This window comes from Paramormyrops kingsleyae, chromosome 1 (genome assembly GCF_048594095.1).
Source record: "Paramormyrops kingsleyae isolate MSU_618 chromosome 1, PKINGS_0.4, whole genome shotgun sequence".
In the NCBI taxonomy this organism is placed as follows: Eukaryota; Metazoa; Chordata; class Actinopteri; order Osteoglossiformes; family Mormyridae; genus Paramormyrops; species Paramormyrops kingsleyae.
In genome coordinates this window covers 41006872-41030643 of record NC_132797.1, presented here as the reverse complement: position 1 = coordinate 41030643, position 23772 = coordinate 41006872, and the positions used below count along the sequence as shown (strand labels likewise).

The following is a 23772-nucleotide window of genomic DNA, read 5'->3' as shown; positions in this document are numbered from 1 at the left end:
GACCCAACAGCTGTTGGAGTGTGGAAAAATCCCAGAGACATTTTCCTTTTCAACATCTTCCTATACTTCCAATGCGCCTGAAGGAGGGGAGCCAAAAAGCAAGGAAGAGAATATAATCTTTGAGATTTGGGATTGTTATTCTAAGTCTGATCCCCTCTATTAAAATACCTGCACCCTCATCCCCACCCATATTTCCAGTTTAATATTTACTTCAGGGGGCTTGTAGTTCTCAATATATAAAATGTTCTGCTAAGTTTCTGAGAAATGCTCAGTGCTCGATGCAAATCAATACATCTCATTCTGAGATGGAAATAATGCCAGCAGATTAATTTACAGTCTCACACAAAGATATTAGTTTTACTGTTTATGTTGCTGAGAAAGTGCAGTGGAAATATTGAACTGAAGCTGCTTGTTTTCTGATATGCACCTTGGAGAGTGGGTTCATGTAAGCTCCAGTACAGACCTAAAATCTACTGAATGCACTCAGCAAACAGCTGGTCGGACACCCAAGTAGAAGTCTCTGAGGGAGTGTAAAGAACTTGCTGGAAATTCCCTCTGTGAGATCAGAGAAATGTCTCAGGACCTGGCATGGGGCAAGCGAGCTGTGTGTAGGTTCTCCTCACTCTCCTCTCATTATTTACACTCAGGGTCACAGAGGTTCACAAGCTCCTACTGGTGCCCTTTGATCAGCAGTGTATTATAAGCTAACTGCAGAACATCACATCAATCACCCCCCAACAGCCTTCGGCACCTTCTGGAAGACTTCGCACCTTGCTAGAATGACTTTCCCTCCCAAATTAAAATTGGATTTTGGTTTTAAATGGATTGTTTCTTTAACGTCTCAGTTTGCCCAATGTGCTAGAAAATGCAAAATCATAATGTCTAAGAAAAACATGCCCAGGAGAAAAACGTGGGAAATCCAAAGGAAATTAGGCATAACAGAATTTAATTTTATTTTATCATCATTAGGGTTTCTACCCCTTTTTTGTTCAGCTTGCTAAATGTTTAACAAGCCTGCCTCTCATCCTTGGATGTGGACAAGGACCTTATGAAGAAATTAGTCCGACTTCCATAACTATCCATTACGGAGCCGCCATGATGGTTCCATTTCGCATTTTTACTAACTGGCCCATTTACCTCAGTGGTTATAAAGTAAAATAATATATAACATACCTCAATCATGTACAATACATGTACAAACATACATAAATGTACATATATACCTATACATACAAATTATATATATATATATATATATATATATATATATATATATATATATATATATATATATCCTAAAAACCTTCAGAAATGGTGTGTGTGGGGGGGGGAGGGCTGCCTTGATGTAGAAACATCTGTATTTGTGACTTCAGAAGTAGGTCACTGGTTTTTATACCAAGAACAGCACATGCTGGGTGTCCTGCATCGTCTACACAATGCAGCTGTGCAGCCCCAACTACAAATCGACACCAAAAATAATGTCAACCTTGTCTGAGTCTGATTAAGCATCCAAGCTAATTCATTATGATCATTAGCATTTTGTGAGCTTAAGTCAGTATCAGGTTTCTTACTTGATCGAATGTTCAATTAAAGTTATAATAGCTTTTTCTGCTACAATCTAACCCTCTTCTAGTTTTCTTTGAAATTACTCTTGCCATCCATCCATCCATCCATCCATCCATCCAGCCCCATTCCAGAGTATCTTACCCAGTACAGCCATCCTGGAGCCTACCTGAGGGATCTACAGAATAGGAGGCAAGGAACTCTCTGGACAGGAAACAAGCCTTTGACAGTGGAATTCTTCTGGAACCCTGATTGGTGATTGGACATTTTGTTTTCCTCAAATTTGAGTTGAGTTTTCATTTGTTGTTTTCTTATTTTTTTTTTATTTTTAAAGATTGATACCCAGCCTATTGCTATGTAATCCCGTCCTCTGAACGTTACTTTGATGAATCGGTCGTTCACAGCCTACATCCATGTCAGCCCCCTGACACACAGGTCCCACGCGGAGCTGCCGATTAGCTGGACCGTAATCTCAAAGGCCTGTGCCACGTCATCCCACAGTGATTTTTAGCTCACTTCCCAGCCTGACCTACATCTGCAAGCGGGCATTTGCTGTTATTGCCATCTGTGGGAGGGAATTTGTTACCATTTTTTGTGTGCAGAGGGAGGCAGACTGACTTTTCTGTAGTGCCGTTGTTTTATTAGAAGCTTGTGACAGAATAATTCAGCGAGCATGTGTGGGAAGGGGTGGTCCTCTTTTCATTGGTTTCTCCTACTCCTCAAATTGCCAGTTTTCCTCAGCAACAAAACAAGTCGTTTTTTAAAGATTCTGAATAGTCCTGTGACTTTTTAAGTGACTTTTCTATGAATTTCTCATAATTTACTGTCTCATACAATAATGTTCCCAGCTGCCCCCTCATCCTATCTCTTTTCACAAAATCTAGTTTGTACCTATTTTCCATACTTGATGCCTCCACACGATACATTTAATCCTGCAAAACAGCATCATACAAAACTCACACGGAATCAATATGATTAGTGTGGTTGCACGTGCAGCAATGTGGGAACTTCAAATAAACAGATTTTATTTGCTGTTCCAATGCAAATGAAGGAAATACATATGTTAACACCCAAAGATTTGCAATGTCAAAGTTTTTGTGAAAGAATTTGCGTATTATCTTAAAAAAAAGTGCAGACGTGCCAGCGGATGTTCATCTTGTTCTGTTCTGCACACCTGTGTATTAAGATGTGAGTTTGAGGGGCTCTCAGAGCCAGAGAAACGCGGCTCCCAGATCACTCCACCAAGGCACAAAACCCAGAACTGGAACACTTAGTGGTTAGTTGTCCATGGAATACCTGGATGTTCAGATAATCTTCCGCAGAAGAACACAGAGCAAAGGCATACGGAGAATAAATAGGGGCGTCGAGGTTGCCATATGCTTTTAAAACCATCCAACAGGTTTGGACAACTGAGAAGCTGTACTGAGAGTGTAACATTTCAGGCTGCGTTGCACTGCCCCTCCTGGTGATATGGGAAATGAATGCTCAGGAATGTTCTGTCTGGAAGCCAGAAGGCTCTCTAGTCCGAAAGTCATCCAGAGGTACTTCATCTGGGGTAACAAGATACTGGACATGCCGAAATCTACACTGAAATCCCTCCACTGTTGAATCACCGGAAGAAGTGCATAAATATTAAACTGTGTTGAGATTAATTGCTAATTGTGATCTACATAACTGTTAATCACTGCAAATTCCACCAACTTCCCATCATTAGGTGGGTTATTAATATTCACGAGGGAAGCAAAGGGTACCACCCCATCAGTAGCTGATTTTTTGGCCCAGGTTTGAATAAAAAAGGAAAAAAACTAGAGTCCACATCCACCGGCTGACGAGGAAGCGAGGGAGTTTTTTTCAGTGGGCATGACCTAATTACAGGGAGCGGTGAGTTACAGCTGATCTTCCTGCAGATGAACGACGAGAGGGGTGGCACACTTTTTGCGAGCCGAGGCTTAATGAGAACTTTCCTCGTGTGTCTCTGTACCAGACCCATGACCTGGAAGATGAACCGTGCTTTTATTGTTCAGTAATGTGACTCGATGAAGAATCACGCACTCCTCACCGTTATAATATAAATGCAAATGTTTGACTTTCAACGAGTGGCATCATTATGAGTTGGCAAAAAAAATAAATATATTATTTAAAATACTGGAGACACTACTTATTATACGGACACAGACGAACATTTCTGGCTATCTATTTCTGGATGTTTATTTAATGTAATTCTGGATGTTTATTTAATGTAAACAAACTGTAATTCTTTCCAACAGTCATCCAGACTGATTACAGACATACATTTAGGTGTACATTATCTATTTATCACACATGTATATATTGTACAGCCATTTCTAGCACTTTTCACTATTTTGCAATTTCATAATAGATGTCAGCCTGCATTTTGTTGTCTGAATACTTGTACTTTGCGCAACGACAATAAAATGTAAAGTTGGATTTAGCACGAGCCGTCATAGCAGGCAGCTGAAGCTAGGGGTCGCTATGAACAGCCATCAGCCTTCGCTATGAACAGCTCAACCCCCAGCTTCCTCTCTCCAGCCCTGCTTGGGTTAGGGGTATTCGTGGCAGGATGCCACTTCCCTTGCATTCTGACATAATATTCCAAACCCTCCCCAAACCCTTTGATCTAGCATTACGTGTGAGGCTCCACCCATTTTAGTGGACCTGTGTTTTGACAGCACTGTGCAAATAGGGTGAAGCGTGTGCGAAAATGCACAGTGCAAGCTGTGGGTGGAATTCGCATTCCACTGGTCTCTCTACCAGTGATCGATGTTGGGTTCATCACCTGACGAACGACCAAAGACTGATGCAGGCAGAGGATGGACACTAAAGTAACGTTTTGAGTGACAGACCGGGTGGTTCATTAAAAGACAAATACTGAAGCTGTTTGCTTTCAGCTGCTCCATGAATAAGCCCCATTGTGTCAAGAAACCGTCACAGTGACTCCATGAAATCAATAATCCCATGAAATTCCTTTATCAGCTGGAAGGCCAAAGATACAGGGGGGGAGGGAAGGTATAGAATGCCAGAAGCAGAGGTTAAACACTGCAGGCTGGTCCACAGGGGCCCCTGAGACGGCACAGAGACTTGCCTGCAGAGGGCGCTGTCACAAGGCAGCTAAAAAGCACAACAGTGCCCCGGCTTCCTGTCAGCTGTCCTAGAATCTGCTCATACACGAAGCATGCAGCCCTTTCTGGGTCAATTAGTGTCTTGTTTTCTTGCTTCTATCCTGTAATTCTGATTTAAATGAAGAGCCTTCTACAGTACACCAGAGCGAGCTTACAAAACATGTAAAAGAGATTGAAGAGCATCCCCTTGAGGCAGAAATGTGGAGTGCATTAAAAAAAAAAATCTGGAAAACCTTTAACTCAACTGGACACCAGCAGGACTGAGTGTCTGGTGTTTCTAAGTACAAATGTGGCTTTAAGACAACATAGAAATAAATATGCAGTAAACCAAGGCCAAACAAAACCAAAGGTTGACATGCCAAGTACCCTGTAAGCAGTTCCTATTACTAACATGCATGTTCCTTGTTCCTTGCACACAGCTCTCTTTCTCTACCCAGCTCATACAGAAATAAAGTCTGTATCCTTCAAAGTGAACAGAAACATATCTACTACCCTGAATCCCCCTCTTCCCAAAATCATATGGTACATAGGGGCAACCACTGAAGTGTACCTACTACACAAGTAATCAAAAAACAGGAGGGCTATCTGACTTCCTGCAAGGAAGCAGCTTGTGTGTAATTAGCAAATAAATCATATTATACGCACACAGCCTGCATGACGGCACATAGAGCAGACACAATTTTTATGGGCCGTTTTGTGGATTGGGCTCAATGAGCTGCCCAGTGTACCTTGAATCAAACACAGTCAATGGGATGGATTCAGAAAACAAATATATGGTTTATAACTAGGACTGAACATCTTCTGTTATCCTACTTAACTGAATTCTGGCCAAGAAAGATTTATCGTTCGTTGAAGGATAGCATGATCAGAATTTGAAATTACATTTCCTGCTACTGCAGCAAGGGCAGTCCCATGATGTCAATATCTGTGGGACACTTGTTTTCTGCCCTGCATGTCTGCAGCCCACAGCTCTGTCCTGCAGCATTACAAACGCCTGCTTTGCCTTTCGTGACGTGTTTTACTTCAGGCATTGGCTGAGTGACGTCACATACAATAGTCACATTGCAAATTAAATAAAATTAAAAGAACCCAAACTAAGAGTTTGGACCCAACTGGAAGTGATGGAGACTACATTAAAGTCAGCCTTTAAAGTTATATGGAAGTTATATCGGCCAAACAATAAACTAAAACAAATTAACAGGAACAGTCATTCTCCTTACCTGCCACATGGTTAAAATTCCATTATCCATAAACAGAGGAGAAAAAGATTATCAAGCATGGAAAACAACAGGTTTCCTCAGGCTTTTAACAACTGTCTGCTGTAGCCATCTGCCTCGTCGAGGACGTCATCTAACTACAGTCCTTTATTTGTTCATTGCTGACAGCGCATTGCCCTGGCGGCACCCTAACCTCTCCTCCTAGTCCACCGAGAGTCAGTAAGCAGGCAGCCGTCCGCTCTTTTCCCCCTTTCAAATGGGAGCTGAATCCTGACACTGTAGGCTGCTCACCGCCGGCCTAACCAATCATGGGCTGGGGTGGGCGGGGCCTGCTGCGGGTGCCTGGGTGTGCCTGTTGGAAGATTTGGACCAGGCTCTTCGCTGCTCAGTCATACATGCAATGAGAATTCAAATCTAAAATTGAATCTTTGAAAGCTTGGGGGTTAGACCAAAGGTGATTTTTTTCCATAAATGATGTCTATGTGCTAGACAAAGTAGCTACTAAGTAGATTATGTTCTGTACACATCCATTTATTTAGTTTGCAAAGTTTTACATTTTGAACACCAGACTTCAAACTGAGACTTTTCAGTGATTTCTCTCTCCGGAGAGCTGCCTGTTTTGGTCACATTATGGGCATTAATGGATTCAAGTAGCCTTCAAATTGAGGCCCTTTGACATTATGTAGGGATGTAAAGAGGACAGAGAAGCATGAACAGACATTCCACAGGACTCTGAATGAAGCGGATTTCCTTGTCACTTAGCGATCAGGAACATTTATCTGTGTGACTTAACAAGCCACTCTCACCTAGGGATACACCAATTCTGTCACGTATGTCCTCCTGTGGTCACAGTGACCATTCCGGATGTCCAGGAACTGTGAAAAGGTTCCGGGGGGAGGAAGTATTTCAGTGACTAGTTACATGATCTGTCCTTGTGAAGTTCCCAAAAGACCAGAATTCTGTAGTAACACAGAGGACAAACTGCAAGGCTTTTCGGATGTTCTTTGGATGGATGCTAATTAATAAGCCTTCTGAAGCTCACATGCTGGTGTGAGCCCAGCACGATTGATCTGATTTAGTTAGTCAATACCTATTTTCTTTCCCCTGACAAATTATAAACGGTCCACATGATGGTTTGCCCATGTTGTCCATGGAGTCATGTGAAATGGCATCTTAAAAAATATCACTGGAAGGGAATGTACATGGAATTAATTAAGCAAATGGAGCTGTTCATCACCGTGTTTTTATTGCATATCTATCGCTTTCCTGTAGAGGAATAACTGCAGACGTGCGCTTTATATATATATTTACGGCCATTCCTACCGCAATGTTAAGGTCCCTGCTTTGGTTATAAACATCTCTGTTGCTTTTTTTTCTTGTGACCGGAGTTAAATGTTGAAACTTCTTTATTCCCCTCCTCGGATAAGTATTTCAGTGGTTGAGAGATTTTGGCTTTTGGCTTCGAAGAATGCGAGGAATTTGCAAGAAAATCTCTTCCTGCTCCTTTATTTAACCCATCGATCGAAACAACACAGCAAGTCAGAGAGGTTCTAGGGCTAAAGATGGGTTGTTTTGCGGACCAGGCCAGTGGACGGATGGCTGACTGCTGGTACCGCCCCCCCCAACAAACACACCCCCCCCATGTTAGCGAGTGGCATTTCACCAAGCGCACTCCTCGCTTCATGTAGCGTAAATCAAGGGCAGCGATAAATGCAGGCAGCACTCGAAATGCACTTAAACGTCAGTTGCTTATGACTTTCTATAAATCCTCTGTGCATATTTTCAGTGGCCCTTAACCTCTTAAGCAAGTCCACGTGGCTCCCAGTAAACTGCTTTCACTTATCAACCTGGGGAATGCTATTCGGGCTGGCAGCTGACAGCTGAATACCGGACAGAGCCTTCCTCCTCCAGATCGCTCTTCATCGCTTTCATCCTCAGATAAGTCCCCACAAGGTGGCATGGTAAAGCAGGCTGGAGTATAATTAAAAAAGCGATCTGGCCCTTCTTAGTTAATTGAATTAATCACTGTGTGGACATCCAGGCCTTTGTGGTTGCTGGGCAACAGTCAATGTTAAGAAAAACTTTAAGAACAAAAAAATGAATAAAAAATACACCCACACCTTTGCAGTCTCTTCTCGATCATTTGATCTGTTTCTGGGTCTATCTAGCTTACTTTCTTCATGTACTTTGCATCCTTCTGCCATTAGAGCTAATCCAGCACAGGCCTGCGGTAAAGCCTGCAGCCCAACCTCAGAAGCTGGGCCTCTGGGGATTTTGGTTTCCTCCCGCAGTCCAAGGACATGCGGTTAGGCTTCTCCAAAGCACCTTTGGGGCACGAGTGTGGGCACTGTAAAGGATTGGCATTCCTTCTAGTAGATGTGGCCCACCTGGTCCTCCCTGGGATGGGCACCAGGCAGTTGTGGAGATCATGGATGGAAGTCACATAGCTTTCATTGCAGACTTGGTGGAGAACCCTTCAATAGGTGCAGCAATTAGCTTCCCTCTCTCCATTGAACTTTGGCATGACTGCCCTCCCCCCCACCCACTTTGGCTGGGTTCCAAGGTTAACTCCAGTCACGTCGGGGAGCCCAATTCAGTGACTCATGGAAAAAAGAAAAAGAATATTGATGCTAGATGGAGGAGGGGTTTGGGAGCTTGTCGACCCTGGGTAGGTTCAGGCCTTTATTTGGAGCAGCTCTGGTTTCCATGAGTTTATGAAAGCCTTTTAAAATCGTGGAAGTTGAAATTTTGCTGTTCGGTTCCACGGTTCTTGCTAGACAGAGGCACAGTCACACACATGAAATGGATACGATGTTTTCAGGGGAATGCCCCTGAACAGTAAACGTAAATCACAGTTATCTCCTTGTCTCAGTATTATTTATCCAGGAATTTAATGGACTCCCAGTTCCTTCAAAATATTTTTATGCTGAAGATGTCGGTCCAATTAAAGTGACTTTAAGCCAAAAAAATGAGCAAACCAGTGCTAATTAAAATGATTAATTAGCAAAAATGCATACCTATTGCATTCTATAATGCTTGCAGTCCTTGCAGAAAAAAATATTAGCATATTATTATGGCAGGTCTTCATTTTGTCCGCGAGTCTAAATGAGCATTATAATGGTGAATGAGATGTATAAATAAAAATTATACTGTATGTAATGTAATTCTCCTTGTCAAAATCTAGCTTGTATTCAACTACCACAGAAAGCAGGTGCAATCTTGGTTATAATTACAATGAGATACAATTTGTCATGGGAATATACAGGTTCGATATCAATTTGGCTCACCAATTGCTATAATTAAACAATCACAGGAGCATTCATTTTACAGAAAGTACCTGAGGACACTCAGCATGGTCCAGATTGATTCCAGACTGAAAACAGGCACAAACACATTAGGTCATTAAAGATGCTTTTATAACCACTCTTAAAACGGCACTGAGGCCTTTTGATGCTACCCAGATGGGAAATGTGCTTTATGGCAGTGAAAGTGGTGCTTCCACAGCTCTCCATTTCATGCGTTTCCTGAGGGTTTTTCCACCCTAACAAACATCATTACACTCATTGTGTAGTTTAGTCCAAAGAATTAAAAGAAAAAAAAAAGATTATTAATGTAAATTGTAGATGAACAAATGAAAAAATCACTTCCATTTAATCAAGGTGACTGTGCACCCAGTCACTCCACAGCTTTTGGGAATAAAAATACTCTTAATTAAAAAATATTGATGGACAGGAATTCAGTTAAAAAGCCGTCAGATCTATGAGACATATAGAGATACATTAGGCTAGTTCAGGAGATCGTTCAAAGACAGCTGTACAGGGTACACTCGGAGTCTAAGGGATCAATGGCAATCGTTCTTTGCCTTCTCAGCTCTAAAAAATTGGTCTTGGGATATCACTCTGTTAGTGTTTCTGCTAGCTGTGATCAAGGTCATCTTTATCCTAATTACCCAAGTCTATCTCTCAGTACTGAGGCTGCTACGATTGAATTGTTGTAGTAAAACCTACACCTTGCCGAAGACCTCTGTGGTAATGATCAGATTCATGTGGCTTCTTTGATCCATAAGTTCCTTTTTCAATCCAAAGGAGGATCTGCTGTTGTATCATTGACCATGCTACATAAATCTCACATAAAACAGATAAACAGTATGATGCTTTTAAAGTATCCTGCCAAAGAACTGAATGGCAGATGCACATATAACATGTTATTGTGTAGGTTCACTGTGTTCTGTGCAGCCTGGGATTGGCTCCATGATCCTGAAGATGGATGGATGGATGTTCACATTTAAATCTGCTGCTATCTTCACATGAACATATTGAATGACTGTGACAGACTAATAAATAACAGAATAAATGGTTCCCCACCTAACGACAGGGCCCACTGATGGTTTTCCTTTCTGTGGGTTTTCTCTCAGATTCTGTACTCAGTGAGGTGTAACACTGTCAGTAAATGGAGTTCCCCATAGGATGTACCGCAGAGAAGCAGGGGAAGGGCTTTTTACAGAACCTAATGGGAAGGGCTTTTTACAGAACCTAATGGGAAGGGGCTTTTTCAGGAGCTAAAGCCAGAACAAAGAGCACAAACGAGGGCCAGTCACAGCCAGGACGGGTTGGAATGATGTTTGAAATCGGAGCGACGGTTTAAATCTGACGGGCTGAGGAGGAGGGGTGATCAGGACGACAAGCGCGTGCCTTGTCCTGAGAGACATGTAATCCCAGACAAAACACCTGAAGTGGGAGGGGGCCCGGCAGCTGAAAGCGGAGCTGCCATCCCAGGCAGCATGCCTGACAGAAGCCATTTGCATACGCTCCACAGAAAGGAGTGATCACAGACTGGTGTAGGGAGGTGGGGGGAGCATATAAAGGGGCTTCTGCGACAGGCCTGTTTGCTGGATTAGGCCTGATTGCTTGTTAGTGGCTCCATACCTTCCAGCTGAGACCCATTACCAATTCAACACAGGCTCCACTGAAGTCAGAGCAGGCTTCCTGCATTCTATGCTGCATCAGGAGGTAGCCTTGGCGATTAAAACACACTCTTCACACTCTTCCTGTGCATAAAGATGCAATGGCTCGCCTTCGCTTTGTGCTGGAAACCTCATGCAAACCACAACTTGCTCAAGCTATACTTAAACCTATGTCTGGAGATCTTTGGGGCCTAAAATCTGCGTCCACTTTTGGGCGGTCATGAACGCTGTACATAGATCATCGTACAGGAGGGTTGACACAAGGAGGAAAAGTAGCTCTAAATGTCAACAACTAGCAACAAAATTTATACTTCATGAGCAGCTCAAGGTGACTTTAAACGTTAGGCCAAACCCTACTAGCCTGTCCTTGATTTGGGTACCATTCAGTTCCTTTGTTTATATCCACGAGTATGTTTATAAATCTGTGAAGGAAAGAGATAATAATCATATGCTTCTGAAGAGGACATCTGTTAAGGATGTAAATAGTAATGCTGTCCAAATTTCAGCTCTCCTTTAACGCTCTTTAAACAGTATTGTCTGAGCAGGAGAGGAGGAATAAATTGTATAAATAAAATGAATAGAAGAGGAGGATTTAATGAGAGAGTATAAATTTCATTCACACTCTTCTACTCATCCGCAGTTCATCAGCTAACAGTCTCATTAAACGCTATTTTTACATCTCAGCGCAATTCTTTCTGCTCTTACTGCCTGCCAAAACATTTTATATCCAATGTACACAGAGACAGATATATAATGAATGTTTTCAAACTTAATCTGCATAATTACTGCATATAACACCAAAGGAGAATCACTTCTCCAGCTATAGATATGTACTGCAATTTATATATATATCCTACTTAAATGTGTAATTTTACCTTATATATTCAGAACAACCTATTTATCATATACGCAAATTAAAATTACAAGGGGTGATGGCTGTTCTCCTGCGGCAGCGGGTGTCAAACTGTAGTCCTGGGGGGCCAGAGACCTGCACATTTTTGGGTTTCCCCTTATTTAACACACCTGATCAACTCCTTGTGCTAATTACCACACAGCTCTTGAGCTGAATCACAGGGCTCCGGCCCTCCTGGACTGGAGTCTGACACCCCTGTCCTATAGGATGATGTCAGATAATGTCACCACAATCTGTAGTATTTGTTTAAAAACCGGGAGGAAAGAACATAAATCATGTTTCCTTTTTGCTATTTAATTATTTAAAAATCAGCTGCAGATAACTGCAGATTGAGAAAAGCTAATGAGAGACGGATGGAGTTTCAATCAATACTGATCTCTACATTAACAAGTGAGTAAGCCATCCTTCCTTTCTCCTGTGACTCATGAGGGCAGCACATTGACCCCTAACTGTTTTGGATAAAAGGCTTTTCATTCACAAAGCCCCTCTATTAAGCAACTACATAAATAAAGGAGAGATGCTTGATTTCAGCCTGCTAACCAGCACAGGATATATTCTGTCCCATTTTCAAAAATTCATATTCACATTTTCAGATGCCTCACAGTGCTGTTACCGCCCAGTACTGATACACTCAAACATGCATTCACTGCAATGTACTCAGCTAAATACTGCTGGGTGAGAACTGGTAGGACTAAGGGCGTTTCACGAGAATGTGCCATCAAGTTTCTTTGGGTTAGTTTAGTCATACAGAGTGTCTGCATATCTAAGCAAAGAAAAAGACAACAAGAGATGATGGCTCAATCAACTTAAAACATGTCAAATAAGCAAAATGCTAGTCAGTGCCAGTAATTTCTAAGTCATGCCATATGCCCCAGTTTTCTCTTGACATAGAACCAGTAAAACATCAACATTTTGATTGTAGTAATTTTGTTTCTGCTCCCCTGTCTGAACGAAGAATGTATTAAGGAGAAAAACAGCAGGAGTGTCCGTCTGCGATTCAGAAACGTAGCCACATGCACAGATACACACGCACAGATACACACACACACCTAAGGGGGCGCAAGGGGCCCTTACCAGTCTCTGACACGTCAAGCCGTGGGCAGATGAGCACAGTTTTGCGGCCAGGCACTGAGTGGAAGTCTCCTTTAAGGCAGCCTGAAGTCGCGCAGCCTTGCCTACATCCGCCTAGCACTTTCCTGTCGAATTCTCCTCACACAGACATCGCTTCTAATCCCTCCGCGAAAAGAAGAGCGAGTGCTGTCCAAATGACTCCAGCATGCAGTGTGTCCAAATGACTCCAGCATGCAGTGTGGCCTCACTGAGGCTCCCTTTTTTTGTGTCGTTTTCCTGGCACGGGATCGCAAGCTGCTTCTCCGTCCTGGGAGATTTTTTCAGAGGGCAAACAGCAGCCCTCCTCCCCCAGTTTGGGGAGGGTTGGGGGGGGGGGGGCACTGTCACTCATTACTGGTGGACAAGTGTGGGCCCGGACTGCGGAGACGACATCTTTGACTGACAATTAGGGCTGGATGGGGTGAAGTCAGAGGAACTGGAAGTAGAGGTGTAACACTGCGCAGTGGATAGTGAGTGCGATAGTATGATGCAGGGAGATCAATAGGCCTGTGTTTGCTTTGCATTAGTCCAATCGAAGCTCCTTGTGTGCGTCCTGGCTTGAATGCTGTTGCTAGGAGATGTAAGTGCTGAGAAAAGGGGCATGCCTCTTGTTTTAGTTGAGATCTCAGTCAGGAAAAGGTCATTCATAGATCTGAGCATGAGAAAGACCATTAAGGTTCAGCATTCATACTAAAGTAATGAGACTAGAATGCCCTAGCACCGTTCTGAAGCTCTGCTACTTTTCAATATGGCCGACCTGCATTTAAATGCAAAATACATGGCCCTGGGAAAAGCATGATACAATTAACTATAACTAACAATTCATTGACTGAATAGCAGTGTGTGCTTTATCATTGTACACCACTATGCTGATTTCTAACTGTATTTTGTACTGTTGCTTTTCCATGCAGTGACAATGGTTGTGAGGTAGAAAACTATGCTGTTATGTTCTCTTTTTTATCTATAACTATTTTTAGTTAAAATAAAACAATAGCAAAACTATAAAATAGGCCAACCATAAAAATGTTGCCATGAGGAACCTCACTGGATTATAAAAGGCAACAGGCATAATAACATTTTGGAAACTAAATTTAGCCTGTTCCTTACTTTGTCACACTGTATTACTGTACAGCAGTACAATATCTCCATGAAATGAATTTTATTGAAATGTACATGGAAGAGGGCAGCTCTGGGAGGTCCATGGTAGCATCATAACTATACAGAATCAGCTACATGTATCCTTGCTGTCACAATTCGCCGCACCCACCTGGTTCAGCATGTTCTTGGTATATTTTCCAGGTTCAAAATGACGTCTCCCCCCTGAAGTTCCCCGCTGAAGTTCCCCCCCTGAAGTTCCCCCGCTGAAGTTCCCCCCTGAAGTTGTTTTCTCCTGCTGCCAATCGCTCTGCACTTCAGCGGAAACTTTTAGTGAGGAAAATCCATTAGCTTGCAGAGGCTTTCAATCTGCTCAGTGGATCACAAGGTGTGAAGGGGGGCTGCTGTGCTTCCTGTGGACTGATCTCCACACGTCCGCTGACAGGCTGACAGGGTCAAACTGCGTCAGATCCATTTCAGGAGAGGGATTCACCAGGGAGACACATACAGCCAGGGGGAGGGAGCTCAGCCTACCCTGTACCTGCTCCCTTGACACCCCCCTTTGACATGCTGTCTTGTATGTATCAGGGGTGATCAAAGACCACTAATCGTTGCCTTAAAACCACTGTTTCAGAGGACAGCCCAAGGTGGGGGGGGGGGGGGGGTGGGGGCCCATGAAGTAGGCTGTCTTCCTGTTGCACAGTCCTGCCTAATCAAAAGCGATGGTTAGCTATGCAGATCATAGGGCAGCTGCAATTCAGAAGCATCACAGCTTAAGTTCTCAATCCAGTCAAGGACCGAACTAGAGAAGAAGAACTGCCCTCAGACTGCTCAAAACCCAATGTTTGTAATGGATGAGCTAGAGAGACTCTGGATTAAATGGCCAGGTGAGCTGGCATTGGCCATTTTTAAGGTTTCCCTGGATAAGGGCAGGATGGTGGATGGATCCACATGAAATGGGGATGGGAGCTGGAACGGGGTTTGGGGGCTGTAACCCATAAAGAGGTGAAATGGGAACAAGAGAGGAAGTACAACGGCTGGAGCATTCGGGGGGGGGCTCAGCGGCATCTGGGTGCCGGGAGAACAGTGACTGTTTCATAAGAGTAAGAATGGCTCACAGGTGGAAGAGGGGCTCATCAGCTGACTTCAGCTCATCCCGGGGCATACACCCCCCCCCCACCACCACCAGCTCACAGACACCCCCCCCCCCATTCCTCACGTGCGTTTGGTTAGCTTGAGTAATTACAGCACCGCCTGAACCCGTAACATGCTTCTGGAAATCTCACATTTTCATTATGAAATCCATTTTAAATCAAATCCAGCCCTTACGTTTTTTTCATGTCAAATTTTGTTTTCCTGAGGACTCCATGCACGTAACAGAATAAACATAAGTTTAAAAAGAAAAATCAAATACTCCTTACTACCAAAATACCCTCATTCCAAAATACTCATGGTGATAGGAGCTTCATGGATTGGTGCTTCTTCCGCCTATCGACTTGGTCTACTAGCTGCTATCACTAGAGGAACCAAGAATTCAGAGCCATAGCAAAATTCTCGAGTGGAGAGAGTTTGAAAAAACAGGTATCTCAGTACCACAATTATCATCTTAACCTGGAATTCAAGAGGACTTTATGAGATTATTTCTGAAAGATCAATGAAAGTCGAAGACTACACATGCGTAACTCTCACTGTAAAGATTCATTATCATAGAGAGCAGAGGAGGAAAGCCAGAGCCCAGCTGAAGCTTGAAGCAGATGCAGGTTGGGTAAGTAAAGCAGTATGGAGCACATGGGAATCATCACTGCCATTTATTATTTTCTTTGCAAAGCATCTCTTGCTTACCTAATTCTCATTTCAGTGTATTAAATCCACTTTCCACATCATCTTACCTATAGCACAGGGTGGATGCTGGAGTCTCTCTCAGGCAGCAAAGGGTACAAGGCTGGGAACTCCTAGGATGGGATGCCACTCCACCCCAGGGCACCTACCCACACACACACACACACACACACACACACACACACACACACACAAACAGCAGCACACCAATTCAGACAAACTAACTTCATCTAACTGCATTTTTTGGACTGCAGGAGGATGTCTGTACAATCACAGTGGCACATGAAACTCAGAACAGGGGACAGGAATTGAACCCACAACCCTGGAAGGGTGACCAACTTTCTTGCCTATTTAATTACATTTAAATCCATCCTAGCATCCAGTACGGGGGGCCTGGGGCCTGGGGCCTGGGCCTGGGGCCGGGGGCTGGAGCCTGGGCCTGGGGCTGGGGCCTGGGGCTGGAGCCTGGGCCTGGGGCTGGGGCCTGGGGCCTGGGGCCTGGGGTTGGGGCCTGGGGCTGGAGCCTGGGCCTGGGGCCTGGGGCTGGAGCCTGGGGCCTACCCGAGGCCATATCGGGCAGGGGACACTCTGGAAGCCAGTCCATTGCAAAATTTTATCATTTCCATGGCATAATAGAAATAAAGCCCAGTAATTACATAGCTAGAAACCTAGTAAATGCCTTTTGTATTCCATGCCTTCTGCTTATTTTCCCTTTATCCAGTTTATATTTGTGTCTTTCTTTAGGCACTTGCCAATAACACTCAGCACGGCAAATGAGTAGGGCCCCGTTACAGTGTCTTAATGTCAATTAGAAACCTGAACATTGACAAATGAGGGAGGAAACAAGGAAAAGAATATTCTAGAACGTTGTGGACAAAGCCACTGTTAGACATTTGCCATTTTATATATAAACTGGAGACTGTGAATCAGCTTGAGCTGAAGTGCTCCAGGAATGTGTTTCAGAGCTGTGGTTAAGGCTCTGTCTCCACATCGCCCACATGAAATCCGAGTTTATTCTTCATCTGGACTCAGATCTCTTTTTGAAAGAGACCAAGAAACAGCCTTTCTCCATGCCTTCTGTTGACTATGTTTCTTTTAATATTGAAACAATGCCCATTTAAACACATGATAAATTGGAGGATGTCGATTAGAAGTTCATTAGAAATGTGCAAACATCCATAAAACATGCCAGCTTGGTACCAGTACCAGTATCTCTAAGTGCTCTTCACACGGCATCTGAGAGACAGACCTCTTTTGGTTTCTCAAAATGCCACAAAAAGGTAAATACACTGAAGAACATTTGACTATTCATCTATCCATCCATTTTCTGACTGTTTATCCTGGACATGATTGCAGGGGCCTGATGTTTTTCCCAGGCTGCAGAGGGACACAGCACTGGGGTGCACCTTGAACGGGACGTCCGATATTCAGGTATTGTAAATAAAAATCTTTAATCTATGATTTGTATCAACGTTCTATCAAAACAACCAGATGCAAAAGTTTTGAAAATATTATGTTCATATTTGAAGTAGTATCTGAAATATCACCATAGGTACAAAGCTTGGCAGTGAAGAATTTAACAATACAAAAAAATGCAAGAAAAGAAAAAAGCAACTGTAAAATTTCAATACAGGCTGCACATGGTCAATCTTCAACGTGCTAAACCAGGTTATTCTTACAAATGAAAAGATCTTCTGATATTGTACAATGATGAGGTACTAAGAAATCTCTTACAACAGTTGAACCATCAATTTATCCAAATATTTACCTACCTAGACCTAAGTGCAACCTCTAGTTTATTGTATTTTTGTATGAATAATTGAAAATGAATCATATGAATCATTTGCATATGAATCAAGTAATGGTAATTAAAAAAACAAATATATATATATATATATATATATATATATAAAAGTAAAGACATTTGCCTATTATATTTTTACTACACTGGTCATCTCTTTCAATACAAATCTATTATGAATAAAAATGTACACTTTGCTTTATAAGAAAAAAAGTTGCAGAAACATAATTATATGAAATATTTGAAAACATAATAACGATTGAGACCACACTGGACAGACGGTGGACGGACCCTGAACCCTCACTCCTACGACCCGACGCACTCTTGTCACAACAATCATGGAATAACAGAAGTTCTAAAGACGACCTGAGAACCCGGGACACGACAGCACTTAGCAAAGACAGCACATGCTTACTCACAGGACCGGCTCCGGCACGTCAGCCCTAGAGCAGAGAAGAGCGATTCTGAGAAGCTCCGGGAAGACAATGAGGCGAGAGCGTGTGGACATCACACAGCCCACTCTGGCTGCAAACAAAACACGATCACCTACCCACATCCCCCCCCCCCCCCCCCCCGACACTGCCCCCACTGTGTGCTCACGCGAGCGTGAAGCCGAGGGGGGAACAGTCACTTCCAGTGGGATATTTCACGGACACTGCTTCCATTAACGGAGGGGCAGGGCTCCTGTCGCCCCCCCCAACACTCCCCCAACCAGCATAAGACAAAGACACAGGAGGAGCCCTGGAACATCCCCAGAGAGCCCATTGTGGATGAGGGTTTGAGGTAAGCTGGCTTTGTGCAGGACGGGGTCCATCACAGCATCACAATGAGCAGAATAAACTCCGCTGCCCCTCTGTGACTCCCGGACCAAAGGCCATGAAGAACCCGAACGAAGGAGTAAACGTCCAAAACCCACATTGAAAATGCGCCATTTTGTGTGCATTCCATGCATTTCTTCTCTAACCCTAAGACAACTGCATGGTTGGTTTGTTTGAAAATAGGTAACGATAATTATACTTTAAAAACAGGCTTTGCGCTTGGGATGACCACAGAAGTGTGGGAAAATAAACATCAATCCATAACAAATCCAACCCAGACAACAAGCACCCTGTACACTCACCAAATTCAATCACGTTTGTTCATGCAATTTATAAACATTTCAGACCCTTTTTAAACGGTAATTAGACCACGTTCAATATACTGGAGCATTCTTGGTAAACCTAGTAAAAATACATAAATAAAAAATCTCAACTTTAACAGCAATGGCCCCAATTTATTGGTCAGTTAGCCAAGCATTCATTCCTAACAGAGCAATCACTAAAAAGAACAATTTTCAGTCCCCCCCCAATTACAGAAACCCCAACCCCTAACAGCCCACCCTGTCGTATGACTGACAGCTTGTTGGATTATCCCTGCAGGGACTGCTGCAGCACATTTTATATCTGCACCTGCAAATAGTCAAACTGAGTTTCTTGGCCACTCCAGACACAAAGCCATGTGTTAAATTACCTTGGTATTGATATACAATGGCTGCCCTGAGCAGCTCTTCCAAAGCTCAAGGTGAATATGACCAAGCTATTACTAGACTTCCTGCCACAGGGAGCCGGGGCGCCTGTCTCACAGGTAACCTGAGGATCCATGTGCAAACTCCAGGTTCCAGGCATACCTCAATTCACCTGTCCCCCTCTCTCCCCAGCTCAGTGTTAACACCCAAAGCCTGCCCCACCCCAACACAGCACAAGTGGCTCTTGCATGTATGCTAGCCACAGATGAGTGGGCGACTGGATTGTGATATTAACCTCACAGCATTTGAAGCTCTATCAGCATTGGAATAAAAACTATGCGTACATGAGAAAAGTGCACTTTGCTTAGCATGCTTTGGCCGCCCTCAACGGCCAATCCTCTTACAGCAGACCCCCCCACTCCTCGCTGAAGGCTCTGTCGCGCATATCTAATAAGTGCAGATGCATATTTAAGTCACAAGTATGTTCCTATTTGCAGGACGACCACTTATTTGTTTTTATAAACAGTGATTCACTTCCCCTTTCAATGCCCTGATCCCCTACAGTGCCTCCCCACAGCTGCTTCAGACGCACAGGAAGCCCCTGCAGCGAAGAGCTTAATATTGTAATTACTCCAAAACATAAGCAATGTCCCCTCCCAGAGTGCAGACTTCAACTGCTCCCCGAGGACCCTAGACCACTTCTCGAATTCAAACTCAAAAACCAGAATCGTACATGCTTGTCTACATCACCCTCAATATTTAAAAATATGTAATGCACATAAACATTTAAATTATCTGAAATAAAATAGGCATTTGTGTATAGATGTTAGACCAAGCATGACACAAAAGAAATGTACTTTTTCAGTACTTTATTAATTAATTAAGCAGAAGTGAATGTAAACTAATGTGGTCACTTGCTAGATAGACACCTGCTGAAACCAGACACCTGTGTCACAAAGTTGGATTTGTTGGTTAGCTAGATAACTTCTCGGATTTAAGGTTCCCCAATTTAAATGGATTTTATCTTCATTCACTTACAATTAGCCCAGGCTACCTTAAATCCAACAAGTCATCTTGCTAACCCTAAAAGTCACCAAGTGAGGCAAACAACCAACACAATCAATCAAGCCAAGCCCCCCCACAAAAAAAAAGCCAAACTTGGAGATCAAGTCTCAGTCCTGGAAGGAGACTCAAATAAGACTAAGCAAGAAAGCCCTAGTGTCTGAATCCTAAATAGCCCACAGAGCTTGTTAACCGCTGGTACTTCCTGTTGTCGTACCCTGTGTTCCCTCCTGGAATGTCCAGTCCTGGAAGTGGGTTCCACCTGGTTAGAGGTACATAGCAAAAGAAAAAAAAAAACTAAAAAAGATGTTTCACATTCCCAGTAGTGACAACTGGAGCCCTTTTTAGCATATTTTCTAGGTTAGAAGGGAAATGATTACTGAAAAAGACAGTGTCTGAAAAATAATCATTTTGCGCATAAAAGGTTTTCAAGGACGCATTCACATTAATTAGCAAACAATCTGGTATTGTTTGAACAAGAAGCAAAGATGGCAATTACATTTGAATTGCAAATTTGGTACGTTTTCTTATTCAACAATATACGAGTAAGAAAGATACAACTGTTGCGTCCCTCCTCGAGGCCGGGGGGCTCCGATCCGACCTTCCAATGTCAAGTGTGTTTGCATGTTCTCCCCATGCCGTGCGACCCAAAGGCATGCAGTCAGGCTAATTGGCATCTCTGAATTTGCATATATGTTGCCTGTGATTGTCTGGCATCCTGTCCAGAGTGTCCCTCTGTAGTGCTGGCATAAGAACCAATCTGACAGCCGGGTGGAGAGCAGCGGCGTTACCAGGACACCGTGGGGGGGGGGGGAGGGGTGGTGCCGGTAAAAGTTATCGACTGGATGGGGGAGGAGTAAAGGTAAATGCAGCACACCACAGTATTACCACATTCCATTTAATCTGGGAAGTCGGAATTTTCAGCTGGAACGTCCCTTAAAGTCAGAATTCTGACTCGGAGGAATCTCTGCAGCCATGACCTCAGAACTGAAGATGGCTGCACCCTTTAACAACAAAAATGAAAGCTGTAGTTATATACTGTTTATTAGCACTTATGTATTGTTCATGTTTCATTAAATCAGTCATACACAGTACTGTCCAGCCGCTATCTGTGGACTTGTTGCTGCATTGTTTGTATGCGACAAATACTGTGTGATTGTTATCAACTGGTATTAGCAACAATAGCTAAACAAATCTGGCTAGAACTAGTCTTGCTAAATGGCTTTCTGACTTCTTGTACTGGAACTTGGTTAACTCAGGTGTAGCATCATTCCCAGCTCTGATGGTGATGCCGGAGATACACACACACACACACACACACACACATAAATATATACATAGAAAAATCACCTAGACTAACAAGGCAACTCACATGCATTTTGTATTGAAAAAATGTAACAAATCTGGAAAAAAAAATTTATTATAACCAACGGGCAAATGCAGATAGATCTTATGTCCTAAGTTAATGTTTAAAGATATCCTGCCAGTTCCACCTTTACAAGTAAGGAGTGAAACTGACTGCTGCGTATGTGGCGCAGAAAGCGATTATGTCATATCCTGCGAGAGGATCAGCACTGAAGCTGCTTTAAACCCCCTTGATAAGCCAGCCTTGGATGGCCCAATGTTATTTTAGCAGTCAGAAAGACCCCCTGCTTTGCTCAGAGATTTCAAGGGTAGGATACTTCGTACACTCATGTCCCAGCACCACCAGGCTCAGTGGGATCTGTATTCCCCTGACCTCTGGGCTGTTTTATAATTAGCTACACAAATCCTATTAATAATGGGCCAATCAGCTGCGTGGATTGGCAGCATGAAGTGACCTGAAACTGATTGTTGTCGCTCTATGGGACCAGATTGCTCCTGTTTGCCCTAAACTCAGGCAATGCAAGATGTTTCCAGCTAGGACTGATTCTCTGCAGCCAACTCCTCACAAAAATGACCAGGTTATAAAAATAAGAAGTTCCTAAAATCAATTAAGTCCCTCAGAACAACAGACAGCTGAGTTCCCAGCTGGCTGGGTTCAGAGGAAATTACTTTACCCTTAACATGTGCTGATTTGTGACAACATTGTTGACTCTCATTTCAGTAGTTTTTATGGCTTTCGATACCTATACTCAGGCCATCTTCCAAGTTCACTTACAATAATAATTACAATTCATTCAATTAATGCTGCTAAAAAGAATATACAATTTTCACTACTGGTTAACTATTATGTTTCATATATACACTATATTGCCAGAAGTATTGGGACACCTGCCTTTACACACATGAAATCTAATGACTTCGCATTCTTAACACATAGGCTTTAATATGGAATTGGCCCACCCTTTGTAACTATATCTTCTGGGAAGGCTGTCCACAAGGTTTATGAGTGTGTTTATGGGAATTTTTGACCATTATTCCATGAGAGCATTTGTGAGGTCAGGCACTGATGTTGGACGAGAAGGCCTGGCTCACAGTCTCCGCTCTAATTCATCCCAAAGGTGATCTTTCGGGTTGAGGTTAGGGCTCTGTGCAGGCCAGTCAAGTTCCTCCACACCAGACTAACTCATCCATGTCCTTATGGACCTTACTTTGTGCACTGGTGCACAGTCATGATGGAACAGGAAGGGGCCATCCCCAAACTGTTCCCAAAAAGTTGGGAGCATGAAATTATCCAAAATAGCTTTGAATGCTGCAGCATTAAGAGTTCCTTTCACTGGAAGGGGCCAAACTCTGAAAAACAACCCCACACCATAATCCCCCCTCCACCAAACTTTACACTTGGCACAATGCAGTCAGGCAAGTACCTCCTGGCAACTGCCAAACCCAGATTCATCCATCGGATTGCCAGACAGAGAAGAGTGAGTCATCACTCCAGAGAACACATCTCCACTGCTCTAGTGTCCAGTGGCGGCATGCTTTACACCACTGCATCCAACACTTTGCATTGCACTTGGTGATGTAAGGCTTGGATGCAGTTGCTTGGCCATGGAAACCCATTCCATGAAGTTCTCTACACATTGTTCTTCAGCTAATCTGAAGGCCACATGAAGTTTGGAGATCTGTAGCTATTGACTCTGCAGACAGTTGGCGACTTTTGCACACTGTGTGCGTCACCATGCATTGTCCCACTCTGTGATTTTACGTGACCTGCCACTTCATGGCTGAGTTGCTGTTGTTCCCAATTGCTTCCAATTTGTTATAATAGTGCTAACAGTTAACCGTGGAATATTTAGTAGAGAGGAAATTTCACGAATGGACTTATTGCACAGGTGGCATCCTATCATGGTACCACACTTGTAGAAGCAGTCTGCATGCCTAGGTGCTTGATTTTAAACATCTGTGGCTATGGAAGTGATTGTAACACCTGAATTCAATGATTTGGAGGGGTGTCCCAGTACTTTTGGCAATATAGTGTATATCTGTAATGTATATATTGTTTATTTGTTATTGCTTATTTTTTATTATATGTAGCATTATTGGGAGTTTTTTTGTACATGTAAAGCAACAATAAAGATATTGTTTTATATTCTGTTCTAATAATAGTGATTAATATGCGTTGATTATCATGCGTATAGGTATG

The 23772-nt window shown here is 43.1% G+C and overlaps 1 protein-coding gene across 6 annotated transcripts in view; it reads right to left on the bottom strand.

The window, feature by feature from the left end:
• The window catches only part of LOC111855588 (E3 ubiquitin-protein ligase Midline-1), a 71905-nt gene that overhangs the window by 29463 nt on the left and 18670 nt on the right, over positions 1–23772 (bottom strand). For 2 of the 6 annotated variants that reach the window (XM_023834746.2, XM_023834755.2), the window contains exon 1: positions 5924–6165. The exons of 2 other annotated variants lie outside the window; for them this stretch is intronic. The gene's annotated coding sequence lies outside the window, so the exon portion shown is untranslated. Of the gene's footprint in view, positions 1–5923; positions 6166–12870; positions 12998–18060; positions 18158–23772 lie in introns of those variants that run through there. 2 more of the 6 variants (XM_023834751.2, XM_023834752.2) reach the window with 2 other exon arrangements.